Below are 21,536 nucleotides of genomic sequence, written 5' to 3'. Positions count from 1 at the left end.
TATTATCAAATCATAATATTTGGATGTGGTGGCTCATGCCTGTAGTCCCAGCACTTTGGGAGGCTGAGATGGGCAGATCACGAGGTCAGAATATAGAGACCATCCTGGCCAACATAGTGAAAGCCTGTCTCTACAAAAATGCAAAAAAAAAAAAAAAAAAAAAAAAAAAATTAGCCCAACGTGGTGGCGCACAAATATAGTCCCAGCTACTTGGGAGGCTGAGGCAGGGGAATCGCTTGATCCCAGAGTTGGAGGTCGCAGTGAGCCGAGATTGCACCACTGCACTCCAACCTGGCAACAGAGTGAGACTCTGTCTCAAAACTAATAATAATAATAATATTAAAAGAAATAAATCTCACATTTATTTATGAAATCATACTACAGAAGTAAATCAAACTGATGATGCCTATAAGTCAGAAGTAGAACAAAAATGCTAAACATCTGTTAAAATAAGCATATATACATTGAAATAGCCTTTTGAAAAATGTAATTAATTTATTGATTTTTGTAACTCAATCTAGTAATATCTTAATTCAAGAAAATATTTCAGAAAACATGTGTAATGTGGTAATATCTGCCATAACAAAGATAAATATCCATAAAATATTATTTTTAATGTAGATACAAGATATATATGCCCTTTCATGTGAATCTCCTCTTTAAACCAGGAGTTGTTAAAAAATAAAAAAAAAAAGGGATCCTTGGAATACTTTTTAAAAAATTATTATTATACTTTAAGTTCTAGGGTACATGTGCACAACATGCATATTTTTTACATATGTATACATGTGCCATGTTGGTGTGCTGCACCCATTAACTCATCATTTACATTAGGTATATCTCCCAATGCTATCCGTCCCCCCTCCCCCCTCCCCACAATAGGCCCTGGTGTGTGATGTTCCCCTTCCTCTGTCCAAGTGATCTCATTGTTCAGTTCACACCTATGAGTGAGAACATGCAGTATCTGGTTTTCTGTTCTTGCAATAGTTTGCTGAGAATGATGGTTTCCAGCTGCATCCATGTCCCTACAAAGGACACGAACTCATCTTTTTTTATGGCTGCATAGTATTCCATGGTGTATATGTGCCACATTTTCTTAATCCAGTCTATTACTGATGGACATTTGGGTTGATTCCAAGTCTTTGCTATTGTGAACAGTGCTGCAATAAACATACGTGTGCATGTGTCTTTATAGCAGCATGATTTATAATCCTTTGGGTATATACCCAGTAATGGGATGGCTGGGTCAAATGGTATTTCTAGTTCTAGATCCTTAAGGAATCACCACACTGTTTTCCACAATGGTTGAGCTAGTTTACAGTCCCATCAACAGTGCAGAAGTGTCCCTATTTCTCCACAACCTCTCCAGCACCTGTTGTTTCCTGATTTTTTAATGATTGTCATTCTAACTGGTGTGAGATAGTATCTCATTGTGGTTTTAATTTCCAAATTAAAATGTTGGAATACTTTGAATCAGAGACTGCTACCTGTGAATCATGGCATTTGTAAAATGGATTAATAACATTGTAGAATTAAATTATGTAACACTTGTAAGGTACTTACTCAATGTCCGAAGTAAGTATTCAGTGAATATAGCATTTATCATTATATTTTAAAGTTATTGTCCCTCGTGTAACAAAGTAATAATACACATTGATTAAACATATCCTGTGTAGCAGACCCTGTGCTATATTATTTTATAGTGATGCATCATAATAGCTTATAAGGCAGAAGGTATTCTGGTTTCCATCCTGTGTTTGAGGCAGATAAGGAAGGAAGAACTTGCTGTTGAACTCTTATCTGTTTGATTTTAAATTCATATATTTTATCTATAGTCAATACTTTCAGGAGTCTGGAATTCAGGTAATTCATTGAAACACAGGGGTATGCATGTCAACATTTTCCTCACTGAAATACAGAAGTTCCCTGACAATGGAGGACAAAAAAGAATGGTTCTCTCAGTTTGCCTTTGTCTTTCCTAGGGAAAGATAGCAGCTTAAATTCTGGGTCATGTGAACATCGTTATAGAAATAAATTTCATACGTAAAAAGGTGGGAGCATAGTTTTTGCTCCTAAATTTCTTTCTTCCTTTTGCACATGCTATATTAAAAAAGGAGGAAGAGAATAAAAATTAATGGAACATTTTGGATATTGAAACGTATTTCATTTGACTATTTGCTTGTTAGAACAAGTTTTAAATGTTTATACGATCCTATACAGCTTTAAGTGGGTTAAATTTACATTTTGAGTAAGTATGTATTTCCATGTATTAATATTTTATTACTGGCTTCATTGCTCACTCAGAAAATATTTACACAAAGTTTCTGAGAAATGAAATGTTCCAACCATTAGGCTTCTCTTAAGAAAGAGTAAGCATGTGTATTTCAACTTTGAGTAAATTTATATATATATATATATATATATATATATATATATATATATATATGTATGTTTTTCTTAGACTTTTTCAAAACAAATGGAAAAGGTGTGAGCAAATAAGTCAGCTTTCGTGTAGAAAGTCATTTTTGTAAAGCCATAAGAGAGTAAAAAGAAGAGAGCAAAAGAATGTCTTGTTGTAACTGCATCTTTAAGTGATCATTAGAGAAAACATTACATATACATTGCATTTTATAACATTTCATTTTCTAAATTATTTTGCCAAGTTATTCTAAGTGCTCCATTTTTTTCCCCCATATGTTGTATCTTACTGCAATTTCAAACAGGACATGTTCTTACATACAGAGCCAAGTTTTAATCTGTGGTGGGCAATTTGTGTTGGAAATGGTATACAGCAAAACTTAACCAAGATTTCATTTCTGGGAACTAACTCTCCTTTTGGGCAAGAATGAGATAATAATTACTCATTATTCTTCATGATGGATGAATAATGTAAATTTAACCCACTTAGGAACCTAAAACGTATGTTACAAAATATTTAATGATACTTAACAGAACTATTTAAAGGGGAAATTTGTAAACATTTGAGGTATTTGGGTATTGTAGATAATCAAATATGAAAAAAACAAGCATAAGAATCTTCAAATTGTTTTTTTCATATGCTGATAAAATTTAATGAGAAACATGGGCATCTTAAAACTTCTAGTTTTCTGCTGGGTGTTAGAAATCTATCTATTTGCTTCTCATGTGTGGTGTTCTGTTAGATTCTTCAAGCAAAAAAGTGTAAGAAAGCTCTCAGCAATATAATCTTCATTAAATGGTGATGGGAAAGCTGAATACCCATATGCAGAAGAATGAAACTAGATTCTCACTGCATATAAAAATCAAATATCTCTCACTATATAAAAAAATCAAATAAAAATGGGTTACAGACTTAAATGTAAGACCTCAAACTATGTAACTACTACAAGAAAACATTGGGGAAACTCTAGGACATTGGAGTGGGCAAAGATTTCTTGAGTAATACCCCATAAGCACAAGCAACCAAAGCAAAAGTGGACAAATGGTATCACATCAAGTTAAAAAGTTTCTGCACAGCAAAGGATACAATCCACAAAATGAAGAGGCAGCCCACAGAATAGAAGAAAATATTTGCAAACTACTCATCTGACAAGATATTGATAACCAGAATATATAAGGAGCTCAAACAACTCCAGAGGAAAAAAAAATAGAAATCTGATTAAAAATGAGCAAAAGATATGAATAGACATTTCTCAAAGGAAGACATACAAATGGCAAACAGGCATATGAAAAGGTGCTCAACGTCAATGATCATCAGAGAAATGTAAATCAAAACTGCAATGAGGTATCATCTCACCCCAGTTAAAATGGCTTATATACAAAAGACAGGCAAATGCTGGCAAGAATGTGGAGAAAAGGGAACCCTGGTACACTGTTGGTGGGAATGTAAATTAGCACAACTAGTATGGAAAATAGTTTGGAGGGTCCTCAAAAAACTAAAACTATACCTACTATATGATTCAGCAATCCCACTTCTTGGTAGATACCCTAAAGAAAGACAATCAGTATGTTGAAGAGATATCTACTCTGTCATGTTTATTGCAGCACTGTTCACAACAACTAAGATTTGGAAGCAACCTAAGTGTCCATCAACAGATGAAACGGATAAACAAAATGTGGTACAGGTACACAATGGAGTACTATTCAGACTTACAAAAGAATGAAATTCTGTCATTTCTAACAACATGGGTGGAACTGGAGGTCATTATGTTACATGAAATAAGTCGCTCACAGAAAGACAAACTTCACATGTTCTCACTTTTCTGTGGGAGTTAAAAGTTAAAATATTTGAACTCATGGAGTTAGAGAGTAGAATAGTTGGTTACCAGAGACTGGGAAGGGTAGTGGAAGGGGAAGGGGAAGTGAGGATGGTTAATAGGTAAAAAATAAAATTAGAATGAAAGAGATCTGTTATTTGAGAGCATTACAGGGTGACTACAGCCAATGATAACTTATTGTACATTTAAAAATGACTAAAAGAGTATAATCAGATTGTTCGTAAAACAAAGAAAGGATAAATGCTTGAGGTGATAGACACCACATATACCCTGATGTGATTATTAAGCATTGTATGATTATATCATACTATCTCATGTATCCCATAAATATATACTCCTAATATATACCCACAAAAATTAAAAATAAAAATAGAATAATTTTCTTTTATTTGAACACAAGTTTTTGAAATTTAAAAATTCAGGTGTATTTCGAGTCAGTGACATACCATCCTATCCTAGAATTATTTAGAGCATTAATGTTATTGTCTCAACCATATTAATGCCAATTAGATTTCTAAAGTATGCATGAGAACGGTTTGCCAAAGAATTGAGCCTTTGGTTCTAAGATGGCAGCTCTTCTTTTATTGTATGTTTTTCAAGGTGATGGTGGTAGAGGAATGGCAGCTTGAAGTACGTATGAGGGAAAACAATACCATAAATAATAAACAAACCCATGTTGTGATTGTTACAATTTTTAAAACTAACATGATTTTAGTTTTTTTCTGTTTTTAATTAATACTCATTCCATTATTTTAAATCTTAAATAATTAGATTTTATAAGTATGGGACTTGATGATAAATGTCTTTAAATCTTTGACTTAATATTTGGCAACATATGGATTGTAGAATTGTGTGAAATTGTGGAATTAATAATTGTATTTGATATATTGGCATTGCTGTCTCCTCTTATTTTAAAGAAATAATAAGTTTAATTCAAATAAAATTGGAAGCAATTCCAACAGGATTTTTTCCCCCTGTCTATCTCAGAATCATGTTTTCCTTTTCATCCTAAAATTTATGAAATGAATATGCTTGAATTTATTTTGACATTGTGCCTTTTAATGAGTTAATCCTCACTGATAAAACAGAAGTTATTGATTGCACTTATTCTATTTATTTAAATCACATGTAATTAATTTTGTATTTCTTAATTTAATAAAAAATCTTAGTGTAGCATGAATAATTTTTTCTTATAATAAACATTAGTTTATAAACATTAGTTTATAAAACTTCATTACGGGCATATAATCTGAGAAGTACCTACAAAAATTTGTATTTGAATGTAAATTTTTATTTGTTTCCAAACAGGAGAAAAGTCACATTTAGGAAATTCGAAATCTGCAAAGATTAGAGAGAAATGAAATAAAGTTGAAGTTGCTCTTTTCAGACACAAATGTTTTGAATGAAAAAATCTTGGGTTTGATTTCAACTGCATATTTTATGAAAACAGAAAATCTTGCCCTTTCAGCATACTTTTTTGAGAGAGTTTTTAATTCAATGTGTGACATGTACTCAGCTTCAATAGTTTAATTGATGTATCATGTTTTGTCGAGTATAGGGATTACTTGCATGATTTTATGTTAATGTAACTGTCTTCTGAAATGATTAAAAAAGATATTTCTTGGAGCATATTTTTAAAAATTATTATAGGATTTAATATATATTAGTATACTCACTCTCAAGCTATTCTAATAGAAAGGCTGCAAAAGTGGTGACAAATGTTTAAGTGTCTTAACTCAAGTTTCATAATGTAATTATTGCTTCGCAAAGTGAAAGATGGGTCTGGAATCTTGAAGCAAAAATTGCTGCACTTGATTGATCTTTAAAGACAATATTTCATTCCTTTTTGCACACATACTTTATGGTAGGATAGCATACTTGTTCTCTAGAGACTTAAAAACAATAGTATTTTGATGGAGTGTCAAAACACTTGCATAGAAAACAAAATATTCACATATCATCTGTTTCTTAATATTTGGTGTTTATATGAAACCACTATATGATTATTTGAAACTTTCATCTTATCTGAATATTTTCTTGTTGATGCAGGTTAAAATCTCTTATTAGATCCTAGTGGCTAGGTTAAATACAAATAAATTATTTTATTAGTATAAGTTTTATATTATTTTCTTAATTGAGTCAGTTACCTCAAAGTATATGAAATCAATTTTTTTCTTAATGTCTCTGTCACTTGCTAATCATCCTTATAGAAAAATAAAGAATACATTTTAAAAAATCTAAATAATTAAGATTCTGTATGTAAGATCTCTTAGGAATAAGAATAACCACTACAAATAATCAGTGATGCTTTTGTAAATCTGCTAATTAGATATAGAAGGTAAGAGACAAAAACGAGAACAGGTATATCAAAGAAATTGCCTCTCTATATATAATTCCTTGTGAAAAGGCAGAAATTGACTTTTTTAAGCAAAAAAAAAAAGTCATAGAGTAAAAAAATCAGAAATGATTGAGAGCTTATTTTATCGGGTGTTTTTCTTTATCAGGGAAGTATATGCAAAATGTTATATAGGATAGCTATTATGTATTTCAAAGAGCATTCTCTTGCTTTAGTATAGACTGTTAGCTGTCTTTGATGTATTCTTTTATGAAGGTTCTAGAGAACTTTAGAAACTGCTGTTTATCATTGCAGTCAGTAGGTTGTTTCATAAAATGACTCACAACTTATGAAACAAATAAAGGAGACACTGTTTTCTGTTTTTATTTGTAGTGAAGACTTTGAAGAGGAACATAAGACTTAAGTAGAATTAACCAACTAGAGATGAGTTGTGTTTGGGTCTCTCAAAGTCAGTGTATAAACTAAGGGAGTCCAACGGAAGTGCACTCACCATCGGTCATTACTAAGACAACGGTGATAGGATTGAACTCTTTTTCATGGTGTTGGTATGTTTAGCATCAACTAATTAATCATTTGAAGTCTCAAAGCTATGCTGAAATATGTTCCAGTGTCCTGAGCTGAACAGTTCAAGTCTTTGGGAGTAAGGAAAGGAAGATTTCCACTAAAGGGTAAGAAAATAGAAGAGAAAAAATGGGTTGCGGTTGTTGAGTTATTGTAACACTCATTTTCAAATTATAGCTCAGAGGCCAATTTGCCCAAGAGGCAAGGGGCAAGGATGTTGGGTGGAGCCTTGAAGAGGGCACAACTATGGTTCAGACCTGCAAATTCCTCTGTCTACTGGGACATCTGCTCTGAATATTTCAGTCATCTCAAAGCTAATGTGTCTATAGCTAACTCATTGTTCTCAAACTTGATCCTTTCTTCTGTATTTTAGTAAATGTCATGACTTCTACCCTTTACTGAAGGAACATAAGCTCAGTTCAGGAGTGTCATTTTTAGTTCCTCATTTTCTGCCCCTCCACATCTAATTTATCAGCAAGTCCTGTTGATTGACTCTACTTCCAAAGTATGTGTATCCTGAGATTTTCACTATCTCTTCATTGCCATGGTTGTCACACACAAGTGACCTATTTTTTTGCCTAGATTAATGCAACAACTTTTTAACTAATCTCCCTGCTTTCACCCAGTCCCAAATTAAATCCACATTCCACCCTGCAAACAAAAATCATGATAAGCCTAAATTAGAGCACATCACATTTTTGCTTCTCAATACACTTAGAATAAAGTGAAAGCTGTTTGTTTAGTCTACATATTTTCATTCCTGACTCTCTTTTCAAATTCATTTCCCACTTAGCTCACTGGACTGCAGTCTCACCAGCACTCTTTTGTATTCCTTAAGCACATAAAAAGTTCCCAGTTCCATGCCTTTGCACTTGTGTCTTGTGTCTATAGCTCTCTTTGCTCAGATATTCACATGACTAACTCTTGCGAAAAAGGCTATCCATGATCAATCTATAGTAGCACTCTCACATCAGTTGTAAAATATATATGTGTATTTTATTAAGACAAGGTCTAATTCTGTTACCCAGGCTGGAGTGCAGTGGTGTGATCTTGACTCAGTCCAGCCTTGACCTCCCCAGGCTCAGGTGATCCTCAGACCTCAGCTTCCTGAGTACCTGGGACTACAGGTGCATGCCATCCCTCTTGGCTAATTTTTGTAATTTTTGTAGAGACAGGGTTTCACCATATTGCACAGTCTGGACTCAAACTCCTGGGCTCAAGGTATCTACCCACTTTGGCTTCCCAAAATGCTAGGATTACAGGTGTGGGCCACTGCGCCCAACCAGATTATTTCATCATATTATTTTGCCCTGATTTATGTACTTATAGCACTTATCTTGTCTCTTTACTTACTTGTATGGTCTTTCTCCTTCATCTTAAATATAAATCCTTAAGAGCAGGGACTTGTCTGTGTATACTATATCCCCAAGGCTTAAGTAGTTCCTGGAATGTAGTTTAATGTAGTTGGTGCTCACCAAGTAATTGTAAGTGTTATAAAGTGTTGACTTTTACACTGTTGGTGGGACTGTAAACTAGTTCAACCATTGTGGAAAACAGTGTGGCAATTCCTCAAAGATCTAGAATTAGAAATACCATTTGACCCAGCCATCCCATTACTGGGGATATACCCAAAGGATTATAAATCATGCTGCTATAAAGACACATGCACACGTATGCTTATTGTGGCATTATTCATGATAGCAAATACTTGGAACCAACCCAAATGTCCATCAATGATAGACTGGGTTAAGAAAATGTGACACATATACACCATGGGATACTTTGCAGCCATAAAAAAGGATGAGTTCATGTCCTTTGTAGGGACATGGATGCAGCTGGAAACTATCATTCTCAGCAAACTATCGCAAGAACAGAAAACCAAACTCCGCATGTTCTCACTCATAGGTGGGAATTGAATAATGAGAACACTTGGACAGAGGAAGGGGAACATCACATACCGGGGACTGTCATGGGGTGGGGGGAGGGGGGAGGGGGGAGGGATAGCATTAGGAGATAAACCTAATGTAAATGACGAGTTAATGGGTGCAGCACACCAACATGTCACATGTATACCTATATAACAAACCTGCATGTTGTGCACATGTACCCTAGAACTTAAAGTATAATTAAAAAAAAAAAGTGTTGAGTGGTACTGGGTTGGGAGATAAAGAGAGAACCTGAAAATAAAAGATGGAAACATTTTGTGGAATGTCTCAAGGGATTATTCTACAACCTTCTTTCTTACCTGATGTAAAACAGAAGCACTTCTTTTGAATAGAAATTAGATTTAATTGATCCAATTCTATGAAGTATTGAGTTTATCATTGTTTTATACCCTGCCTATATCCTCTTCAGTACTATGCAGATATAAACATGGATTCCTCCAGGTCAGGAATCCATAGGATTTGACATATTTGTTTTTTTGGCCTCTCAAAGCTTAAAGTTTCTTAGAATATATCATTTGGATGATATCTTTTAGGAGAAACAATAAGCGCATAAAGTGCAACTGGAACCTTTGTCCTGAAAGCCACATGAGAAGCTTGTGCCTTTAGATTTGCCTTATTCTTAAATACTTTGTGGTTTATAGTGAGAAGAAAGCTCACAGTTGCTCATCAGGAAGCAACTTTTTATGCCCCTGAAAATCCTTTGTGTAGGTTAAAGCAGTCACTTTATGATGTGGGAATCATGCTTCCCCTGAAGCTGGAAGGCAATCCAAATTCCCATTATACCTGCATGAAGGTTCCCTTCCCTTTCTGTGGATTTATAACTAAAAAACGACTGTATTCTCTTCTGATAGTTCTACAAAGTGAGAAAAAGGAAAAAAGAGTTAGTATGCAATATAATCTAGGATAGTGTTAAGTTACTCATAAAATTGATCAATCTGCTTTCTAAGTAATACATAAAATTTATAAAAAACCTATCATATATTTTCCAGTTCAAATGTTTTATGGTTGAATATTGTTGACTGATTAGAATTCATAGGCCAGAGACTTAGATCAGCTGTGGCATTTGCTGTTGTGATTACTTAGCTATCTGATCTAGTTCTTGTATCCAAAATTAGGAAATTCTGAATGCTGTTAAGTTTCATACTTTGCATTATTTACCACTTTTCGTTACTGAAATGTGGTTTTCTTAGTCACTAGGATGCATATTACCTAAAAATGCTGAGGGATAATAAAGCAACAGCAGTGAGAACAGCTAAAATTATAATTCTTGCTTTTTAACATAAGGATAACAAATGCGTTCTTGATCTAGAGAGACTGTTTCATTAACTCACAGAAAATGAAGGTGAAGATAAACATGACTGGTCTGTTATTCTTTTATACTTTCTTGTTTTAAGTAATAAAAAACACAAAAATAAAGTTTCCCAGATGTAAACATTGGCAAAATACTAGTAAGAGGGGAAATAATCAACCTTGGGATAAATGTGAAATAGAACACATCAGGATAACTAGGGACTGTCCTTTGCAAGTTTAACTTAGGGTCTCCTCTTCAGATCCTTAAATCTTCCAAAGTAAAATGGCATTTAAATTGTGGCTTCGATAACCAATTTTGAGCACGGTGGTTACTTACAGGTTCATTGCATTAGGTTTTCAACAACTGTAGTTTGCTAGAAACATAATCTGTGTGAGGCTTTATCTGAGTGTTAGATGACAGCTAAACCACTAGTAGGAGAACTGTGGTATCTCAACCTTAAAGTCTCCATAAGAAACCACTGTACAGCTTTCTTAGTAACATGTTATAGTGTACAGCTTCAGTGTCTGAAACATTTTTTCTTGATAGGTCATCTTTCCTTTTCTTTTGTTATGATCCATGTTAGAGAGAAAAAAAACACTGTATTTTGGAACTCCAAGGTTAAATTTCTCAAGACAATATTTTTTACATTAAACTACTCAGGAGACTCAAGTAGTAAGGAAAACATGTACAAACCATACAATTTAAGCCTGTGAAATTCTTGAAAACCAGCTGTTACTCTGCACAGTGGTCTACTTTATAGACCTTATATTTGATCATGTTGATTTTAATCTCAAAATCTCCAGATGATAAAAGTCCTGACCAGATGCAAAATCACTAGTTTCCTGGATTTCAAAATCTCTCTCTGCCTCAGATAAAAATGTATTATAATGAGTTTCTTTGCCTGGACTTGTTCATAGAGTCTGTCTTCAACTATGTTTATTTGATTACTTTTCTAGGTTTTTTTGGTGAAGTATTATAGCAACAACTCTTAGATTTACACTTTCTATAAGAAACAGCAAAATATTATGGAACAAAAAGTCTACAATAGGTGCTCTATTAAGTTTGGGTATATGGTGTGAAAAAAATAGACTTGGTAAGAGAATCTTTAGCTGTCAGCAACACACCCTGGCAAACATATTAAGAATTTCTATACTAAATGGAAACTGGAGCGCTACGCAAGAAATATAGACAGAAACAAATGTCAAATAGCTGAAGTGTCCAGTCTTCACAGACCTTATAAATAAGTGTGGGAGAGATACTATTACCAAAAAATTCCCAAAATATCATTTATAATTATAAGGTGAGACAGGTGCTTTTTTTAAACAAAAATAGAGTGCTGTTGCTGTGAAAGAGAGTGACAATGTGGGAGTGGGGATGGGAAAAATGCTGATGTTTAAATTGAGAGGAAGCATGAGAAGTCTTACAGTATGGCTGTTTTGAAAACCCTTTTATTATCGATATTGCTTTACACATCACTTGCACCTTTAGGAGATCTGACTGATTCCTAGGGAGATAGAGATGGGGATGAGGGAACTGTAGTAGCTAGGAAAATGTTCCAGGCAGAAGAATTCGTTCATATAAAGTCTTGATGGCAAAAAACACTAGTATATATTTGATGGGTCAAAAGGAATCCAGGGTGGCTGAGGCAGAGTGGATGAGGTGAAGGGTAAAAAGAAATGAGGTTTTGGAGGTGAAGAGTGATTTGGTCATGACAGACTTTGGAATCCATTTGAGGTGAAATTGGAAGTTTTGAAGAATTTTAACCAAGCCAATGGATTTTTATTATTTATATTTATTAAAGATTATTTTGACTGCTGTGTGGAGAATAGAGTAGAAAGAAATAGTGAAGGAGCCCACTGCTACTGCACATGAAAATGATGTATCATTAATGTGTTTTATCTGCGTGGGGGCAATGCAGGGAGAAGTGGTCAAATATAAGATATAAATGAAAGTATATATGCCAGGAGCGGTTGATAGATTATGTACCAGTGTTAATAGTTAACCTTCAGTTCTTGAATGGGGAACTTTTACTTATGTATGTGGTATTTATACTTTATTCTAGATGTGTTTGACTACAAATGGCAGAAATTTAATTAAAATGCAATTTTAAAAATAATTTACTGATAAATCATATTGTCTCATATGATTGGGAAATCTAAGGGTGGGTTAGGACTTTAGGAAAAGCTGTATCCAAGCCTATAGATTACTTCCAAACTTAGTATTAATTTCTTATCTCTGTTTCTTTTAAGAAAAATGTACTGCTATCCTTTTTTCAAGTGTCAGTCCACAAGATCTCAGGCAGCCCTAGGTTAAAAACATCAGAGGAATGAGAGATATTTCCTCACCCAGACATAGTCTCTGAGAAGAACTCTGATAAGTTCTTCTTGGGTGTCAATTGTGCAATAGTGATTAAACATTATGTCTAAGGCTTGGTGCATATGCCTACCTCTAAGAGGGGCAGCCACTGTTGTCCTAACAGGGGTTTGGGGAAAACTTATTGTGTATATTCAAACAAACTAACTAAGCTATGGAAATCCACTGCAACTATATAGAATAACTTGTGAGAAAGACAAAAATATTGTCTGATATGCAGGAGGTGCCCTTAGCTAGACCTCAGTGTTCTTCTGTTGAACATAAACAATTTGGCAAAATATTAACATCAGACAAGGCAGTGGTGTGACTGCAATGAACAGAGAAAAAACAATACCATGGTGTAGTAATATCTGAACACAAAGCATGCGCATTGTCGAAGCCACAGAAATTACTCCAAAGCCGTCTATCCAGGCTAAAATGAGTAGCTTCTGCTTCTTTTTCAATTACAGTGTTTGTCTGGTTCTAGTTTATTTTTATCTATTTATTTAGTTTTTGATTTTTAATTTTCGTGGGTACATAGTAGGTACATATATTTATGGGATACATGAGATGTTTTGATACAGGCATGTAATGTGAAATGAGCACATCATGGAGAATGGGGTATATCCATTTCCTCAAGCATTTATCCTTTGAGTTACAGAAAACCTAAATACATTCTTTTAAAAAATGTACAATTAAGTTATTATTGACTACAGTTACCATGTTGCACTATCAAATAGTAGGTCTTATTCATTCTAACTCTTTTTTGTTTGCATTAACCATCCTTTCCCCTTCCCCACCACACTCTGCTACCCTTCCCAGCCTCTGGTAACCATCATTCTACTCTATGTCCATTAGTTCAATTGTTCTGATTTTTAGATCCCAGAAATAAGTGAGAACATGCAATATTTGTCTTTCTGTCCCTGGCTTATTTCATGTAACATAATGATGTCTAATTCCATACAAGTTGTTGCAGATGACAAGATCTCATTCTTTCTTTATGGCTGAATAGTACTCCATTGTGTATATGTACTATATTTTCTTTATCCATTCATCTGTTGATGGACACTTAGGTTGCTTCCAAATCTTAGTTATTGTAAAGAGTGCTGCAACAAACACAGGAGTGCAGATATCTCTTCAAAATACTGATGTGTTTATTTTTGGGTATACACCCAGCAGTGGGTTTGCTGGATCATATGGTAGCTCTATTTTTAGTTTTTTGAGGAACCTGCAAATTGTTCTCCGTAGTGGTTATACTAATTTACATTTCTGCCAACAGTGTGTGAGGATTCCCTTCTCTTCACATCCTTGCCAGTATTTGTTCATTTGGTATTGCCTGTCTTTTGGATATAAGCCATTTTAACTGGCATGAAATGATATCTCACTGTAGTTTTGATTTACATTTATCTGATAATCAATGATGGTGAGTACCTTTTCATATACCTATTTGCCATCTGTATGTCTTCTTTTGAGAAATGTCTATCCAAATCATTTGTGCATTTTTTGATCAGATGGTTTGATTTTTTCCCTTTGGAGTTGTTTGAGTTCCTTATATATTTTGGTCATTAGTCTCTTGCCAGATGGGTAGTTTGGAATAAGCAAATATTTCCTCCCATTCTGTGGGTTGTCTCTTCACTTTGTTGATTGTTTCTTTTGCTGTGCCGAAGTTTTTTTAACCTGATGTGATCCCATTTGTCCATTTTTGCTTTGGTTGCCTATGCTTTTGACATATTACTCAAAAATGTTTTGCCCAGACCAATGTCCTAGAGATTTTCCCAAATGTTTTTGGATTGTAGTTTTAAATTCTGAGGACTTAGATTTAAGTCTTAATAATCCACTTTTATTTGACTTTTGTATGTAGTGACAGACAGGGGTCTAGTTTCATTCGTCTGCATTTGAATATCCAGTTTTCCCAGCACCATTTGTTGAAGAGATGATCTTTATCCCAATGTATGTTCTTGGCACTTTTGTTGAAAATGAGTTCACTATAGGTGTGCAGATTTGTTTGTGAATACTCTATTTTTTTCTCTTGGTCTATGTGTCTGTTTTTATGCCAATATCATCCTGTTTTGGTTACTATAGCTCTGTAGTATAATTTGAAGTCAGGTTATGAGATTCCTCCAGTTTTGTGCTTTTTGCTCAAGATAGCTTTGGCTATTCTGGGTCTTTTGTCGGTACATGTAAATTTTAGTATTGTTTTCTATTTCTGTGAATAATGTCATTCGTATTTTGATAGGAATTGCTTTGAATCTGTAGATTGCTTTGGGGAGTGTGGACATTTTAACAATATTGATTTTTGCAATCCATAAACATGGAATACTTTCCCATTTTTTGTTGTCCATTTCAATTTCTTTCATCAATGTTTTCAAATTTCCATTATAGAGGTTTTTCTCTTTTTTGGTTAACTTAATTCCTAGGTGTTCAGTTTTATGTGTGACTACAGTAAATGAGATTGCTTTCTTGATTTCTTCTTCAGATTTCTTACTGTTGGCATATAGAAATGGTACTGATTTCTGTATGTTGATTTTGTATCCTGCAAATTTTCTCAATTTGTTTATCAGTTCTAATAGTTTTTAGATAGTCTTTAGGTTTTTCCAAATATAAGATCTTATAAGTAAACAAAGATAATTTGACTTCTTTCTTTCCCTTTGAAGTCCCTTTATTTATTTCTCTTGTCTGGCTGCTCTAGCTGAGACTTTCAGTACTTTGTTGAATAACAGCAGTGAAAGTGGGCATCCTTGTCATGTTCCAGATTTTAGAGGAAAGGGTTTCAGTTTTTCCCCATTCAGTATGACATTAGCTCTGGGTCTGTCATACACGGTTTTTATTATGTTCCTTCTATTTCCAGTTTTTTGAGAATTTTTATCATGAAGGGATGTTGAATTTCATTAATTCTTTTTCAACAGCAGTTGAATGATCATATGGTTTTTACCCTTTGTTTGGTTGATATGATGTATTACATTAATTGATTTGCCTATATTGAACCATCCTTGCATCCCAGGAATAAATCCTACTTGGTCATGATGAATGATCTTTCCATTATATTATTGAATTTGATATGTTGGTATTTTTGAGGATTTCTGCATCAATATTCATCAGAGATATTGGCTTGTAGTTTTCTTATTTGATGTGTCTTTGTCTGGCTTTGGTATCCGAGTAATACTGGCCTCATAGAATGAGTTTGGAAGTATTCCCTCCAGAATTGGTTGAGTAGTACTGTTATTAATTTTTCTTTACATATTTGGTAAAATTCTGTAGTAAAGCCATCATGATGGCTTTTCTTTACTGGGAGGCTTTGATCTTGTTACTTGCTATTGGTGTGTTCAGGTTTTGGATTTCTTCCTGGTTCAATCTTGGTAGGTTGTATGTATCTAGACATTTTTCAGTTTCTTCTAGATTTTCCAATTTATTGGCATATAGTTGCTCACAATAGCCACTGATGATCCTTTTGATTTCTACAGTACCTGTTGTAATGTCTCTTTTTTCATTTCTGATTTTACTTATTTGGATATTCTCTCTTTTTTCTTAGCTGGTTGACTAAAGGTGTGTCAATTTTGTTTAACTTTTCAAACAAATCAACCTTTTGTTTCATTGATCTTTTGTATTTTTAATTTTAATTTTATTTATTTCTGCTCTAATCTTTATTATTTCATTTTTCTACTAATTTTGGGCTTGGTTTGCTCTAGCTTGCTAGTTATTTAATATGCATTGTTAAGTTGTTTATTTGAAGTTTTCTGTCTTTTTTGTTGTAGGCACTTACAGCCTAGTACTGCCTCTTAGTACTGCTTTTGCTGTATCCCATAGATTTTGATATATTGTGTTTCCATTATCATTTGTTTCAAGAAAATTTTTAATTTCCTTTTTAATTTCTTCATTGACTGACTAGTCATCAAAAGTGTATTGTTTAATTTTCTTGTATTTGTATAGTTTCCAAAATTCCTCTTGTTATTAATTTCTGGTTTTATTCCATTGTGGTCAGAGTAGAGGCCTGATATTATTTCAATTTTTTGAATGTTTTAAGACTTGTTTTGTGACATAATATATGGTGTATCCTTGAGAATGATCCATGTGCTGAGGAAAAGACTGTGTATTCTGCAGCTCTTGAATGAAATATTCTGTAAATATCCATTAGATTTATTTGCTCTATAATGCAGATTAAACCTGATCTTTTTTATTTCTTATATTCTTTCTGGATGATCGGTCCAATGCTTAAAGTCAGGTGTTGAAGTCTCCAGCTATTATTATATCAGGGCCTATTGCTCTCTTTAGCTCTAATAATATTTCCTTTACTGATGCTCCAGTGTTGGGTGCGTACGTATTGATGATTGCTATATACTCTTGCTGAATTGAGCTCTTTGTCATTATATAGTGACCATCATTGCCTCTTTTTATAAGTTTTGTATTGAGATCTATTTTGTCTGATATAGTGACTCCTGCTCTTTTATGGTTTCCATTGGCATGAAATATCTTTTTCTATCCTTTTATTTTCAGTCTATCTGTGTCTTTATCTGTGAAGTGTGTTTCTTGTAGGCAACAGATCAGTGGGTCTTGTTTTTTTCATACATTCAGCCACTCTATGTTTATGATTGTAGAGTTTATTCCATTTACATTTAATGTTATTATTGATAAGGACTTACTCCTGCCATTTTATTATTTGTTTTCTGGTTGTTTTGTGGCCTTCTGTTCTTTCTTTTATTTCTGTCTGCCTCTAGTAAAGATGATGTTCTCTGATGATATAATTTAGTTTCTTGCTTTTTATTTTTTGTGTATCCATTGTATGTTTACTGGTTAGAGGTTACCATGCGGCTTGCAAACACTATCTTTTGATCCATTATTTTAACTTGATAATAACACTATTTGCATAAACAAACAAATCAAATGCAAACTAATAAAAACTTACCTCAACTTCATCCCTCTGTTTTTTTAACATTTTGTTGTTTTTGCTGAAATATTCTTGCACTGACTGTATCTTGAAAAGTTGTAGTTGTCATTTTTGATTGGTTCATTATTTAGTCTTTCTACTTAGGAAAAGGGTAGTTTACATATCACAGTTGCAGTGTTATAATATTCTGTTTTTTTGTGTGTGTACTTACTATTACCAGTAAGTTTTGTACTTTTAGGTGATTATTTATTACTCATTAATGTCATTTTCTTTGTGATCGAAGCATTTCCTTTAGTCTTTCTTATAGGACAGGTCTGATATTGATGAAATCCCTCAGTTTTTCTTGTCTGGGAAAGTCTTTATTTCTCCTTCATGTTTGAAGGATATTTTTGCCAGATATACTATATTAGGGTAAAAGTTATTTTCCTTCGATCTTTAAATATGTCATACCACTCTCCTGGCCTGTAAAGTTTCCACTACAAATCTACTGTCAGATGTATTAGAGCTACATTTTATGTTATTTATTTCTTTTCTCTTGCTGCTTTTAGAATTCTTTCTTTATCCTTGTCCTTTGGGAATTTGATTATTAAATGCTTTGAGGTAATCACTTTGAGTTAAACTGGCTTGGTGTTCTATAACCTTCTAGCACTTGCAGATTAATATCTTTCTCTAGGTTTGGGAAGTTGTCAGTTATCCCTTTGAATAAACACTCTACCCGTATCTTTTTCTCTACCTCCTCTTTAAGGCCAATAACTCCTAGATTCGCCCTGTGGATGCTATTTTGTAGATCTTGTGGGTGTGCGTCATTTTTTTTTTTTCTCTTCTGACTGTGTATTTTGAATAGCTTGTCTTCAAGCTCATAAATTCTCTCTTTTTCTTAATCCATTCTATTAAAGGACTCTGATGCATTCTTCAGTGTGCCTATTCCATTTTTCAGCTCCAGAATTTCTACTTGATTCTTTTTAATTATTTCAATCTCTTTTCCTTAAATGTATTATTTGATAGCACTCAAATTCCTTCTGTGTTTTCTTGAATTTCTTTGCATTTTCTCAACACAGCTATTTTGAATTCTCTGTCTGAAAGGGCACATAACTCTGTTTCTCCAAGATTGATCCCTGGGGCCTTGTGTAGTTCATTTGGTGAGGCCATGTTTTCCTTGATGGTGTTGATGCTAGTAGATGTTCTTTAGTATCTGGGCATTGAAGAGTTAGGTATTTACTGTAGTATTCACTCTCTGGGCTTATTTATTGCTGTCCTTTTTGGGAAGGTCTTCCAGATATTTGAAAGCACTTGGGTATTATGAGCTAACTTTTTTCTGGTTTAGGTGGTACTGCAAACACAATAACACTTTGGTTCTTGCAGACTCCTAGAGGTACCACCTTGATGGTCTTGGGCAAGATCCAGGAGAATTCTCTGAATTACCAGGCAGAGACTTTTGTTCTCATCTCTTATTTTCTCCCAAACATACAAAATCTCTGTCTCTGTTCTGAGCCTCTAAAGGTGGAGGATGAGTGTCACATATACCCCTTGACCACCACCACTACAACTGCACTGGGATAGACTGAAGCCAGGACACTGCTGGGTCTCACCCAAGGCCTGCTGTAATCACTCCCTGGTTAATGCCTATGTTTACTCAAAGCCCTGGGCTCTACAATCAGCAGGTAGCAAAGCCAACCAGTTGCGTGTCCTTCCCTTCTCAGTGGCATGATTCCCCAGGCCCTGAGTGGGCTCAGAGTGCCACTTGGGAGTCTGGTACTACAGTTAAAAACCTTAGAAGTGTGCCTGGTATTCTATTATACTGTGGCTGAGCTGGCACTGAAGCCAGAAGATGCAGTCCTTCCCACTCTTCCCACCCCTTTCAAATGCAGAGAAGACTTACCCCACAGCTGCTACCTTGCCTTGAGAGTACTGCCAGACTATCACAAATGTTCTCTTAAGGCCCAAGGTCTTTTAAGTCAGCTTGTTGTGAGTACTGCCTGGCCTGGGACTCATCTTTCAGGGCAGCGCCTCTCTCTGGCCCAGGGTAGGTACAGAAAAACCACCCAATGTCAAGTTCTGGAATCAGGGACCCCAAGAGCCCACTTGGTGCTCTATACTCCAGTGGGATTGTTGATACCTAAGGTACAAAACCAATCTCCTCTTCTTTCCTTCTGCTTTTCTTAAGCAGAAGGAGTTTTGCCTTGTAGCCACCACAGCTGGCAATGTGCTGAGTGTCACCTGAAGCCAGCAAGTCTCAGAGGTTCACCAATGCCCAGGATGCAGTACCTGGTTATCATTGCTGGTATTCAGGGACCAAGGGCTCTTCAGTTAGCAGGTGATGAATTATGGAAGCACTGAGTCCTTTGCTTTAAAGCAATGGGTTCCTTTCTGGCCCAGGGCATGCCTAAAGTGTCATCTGGGACCTACGGCCTGCAAAGGGGCCTTATGACTCTAACTGTTGCCCTATCCTGTTGTGGCTGAGCTGGTATCCAAAGCAAAGTTCTTCTCACTCTTCCCTCTCCTCTCCTCAAGTGGAGGGAAGAGGTCTCTTTTGGAGTCATGAACTGTGCAGCCTGGGGCTAGGGAGGGTTGATGCCAGCTCTCCTTTAGCCTCCCCAGCTAGTGTACTTTTCTTGCCTTCTCAGTTCACTGTCTCTGGGTTTAGTTAAGCAGTAGGACTTGCTGAAGAGTTCTGGTCCATATAGTCTAGATTACCTTTCAAGTTTACTTAGAGACCTAAAGCCTTTTGGCCCTGAGTAGTGACATTTGTGAGCACTCAAGTTCGGACCACTGAGATTGGCAATTCACCCTGGCTAGGACTGATTTAAATGCGCCCTCCATGGGCTTGCATCAGTTGAGTTTGGTCTGATCTTCCTTCAGTGATTTGTAATTCGTGTGCTCTCCATTCCGCAGCACCCAGAGAGGCTCTCTGCACCATGTCACCACGGTGAGAAGTGGTGTTGGTGATTCAATACTGTTTTTTTCTATCTCTTCAGTGCATTTTTTCAGCAATCTGAAGTTTAAACCAGGTACTATGAGTGTTCACCTGATTTTTGGTTCTTATAAAGGAGTTTTTTTTTTTTTTTTTCTGTGTAAATAACTGTTAATTTGGTGTCCTTGTAGAGGGAAGGATTTGGAGTGGGGCTTTTTATTCCACCATCTTGCTCCACATCCCCTTCTGGGTCCAGTTTATTAACATACTCAATCATACAATTACTTTTACTTTCTGACAGCATCTAATCCAGAGCCATCCTCCACTTTTAATCCTCACTTTTCAAGTCTCAGATGTATCATCTCTTCTGCCCAAGGTAAAAGAATCTTTCACATTTATATAAGCAAGTTTATTTCCTTTAAAAACTTGTCTCAGTATCTAGGCTTTTTGTTTATTTATTACCTTGTTTATGGTCTGTTTTCCTCTACAATGTGAGTTCCATGTGAGAACAAATCTGTTCTAGCATGTGCATATCTCTATCACCAGTGCCTGATATGGGGACTGAGATTTAATAGCTGCTCAAGTGTTTATAGAATTTGTGAATGAAAGGGTAAATAAAATAAATTTGGTAGCTGAGTTGAATTAAACACAGAATTGTAGTATTTTGAGAAATGTGTTAGAAATCTCAAGAAAGATCAGTGCGGTTCCAAGATGAGTGAATAGGAACATATCCAGGCTACAGCTCCCAGCGTGAGTGACACGGAAGATGGGTGATTTCTGCATTTCCAACTGAGGTACGGGATTCATCTCATTGGAGTGTGTCAGACAGTTGGTGCAGCCCACTGAGTGAGAACCAAAGCAGGGCGAGGCATTGCCTCTCCCAGAAAGCGCAAGGAGTAAGGGAATTCCCTTTCCTAGCCAAGTGAAACTGTGACACACGGCACCTGGAAAATCAGGTCACTCCCACCCTAATACTGTGCT

Source organism: Macaca fascicularis, chromosome 4, assembly GCF_037993035.2.
Source record: "Macaca fascicularis isolate 582-1 chromosome 4, T2T-MFA8v1.1".
In the NCBI taxonomy this organism is placed as follows: domain Eukaryota; kingdom Metazoa; phylum Chordata; class Mammalia; order Primates; family Cercopithecidae; genus Macaca; species Macaca fascicularis.
The sequence above is the reverse complement of the archived record's forward strand: the minus strand, read 5'-3'. Positions refer to the sequence as shown.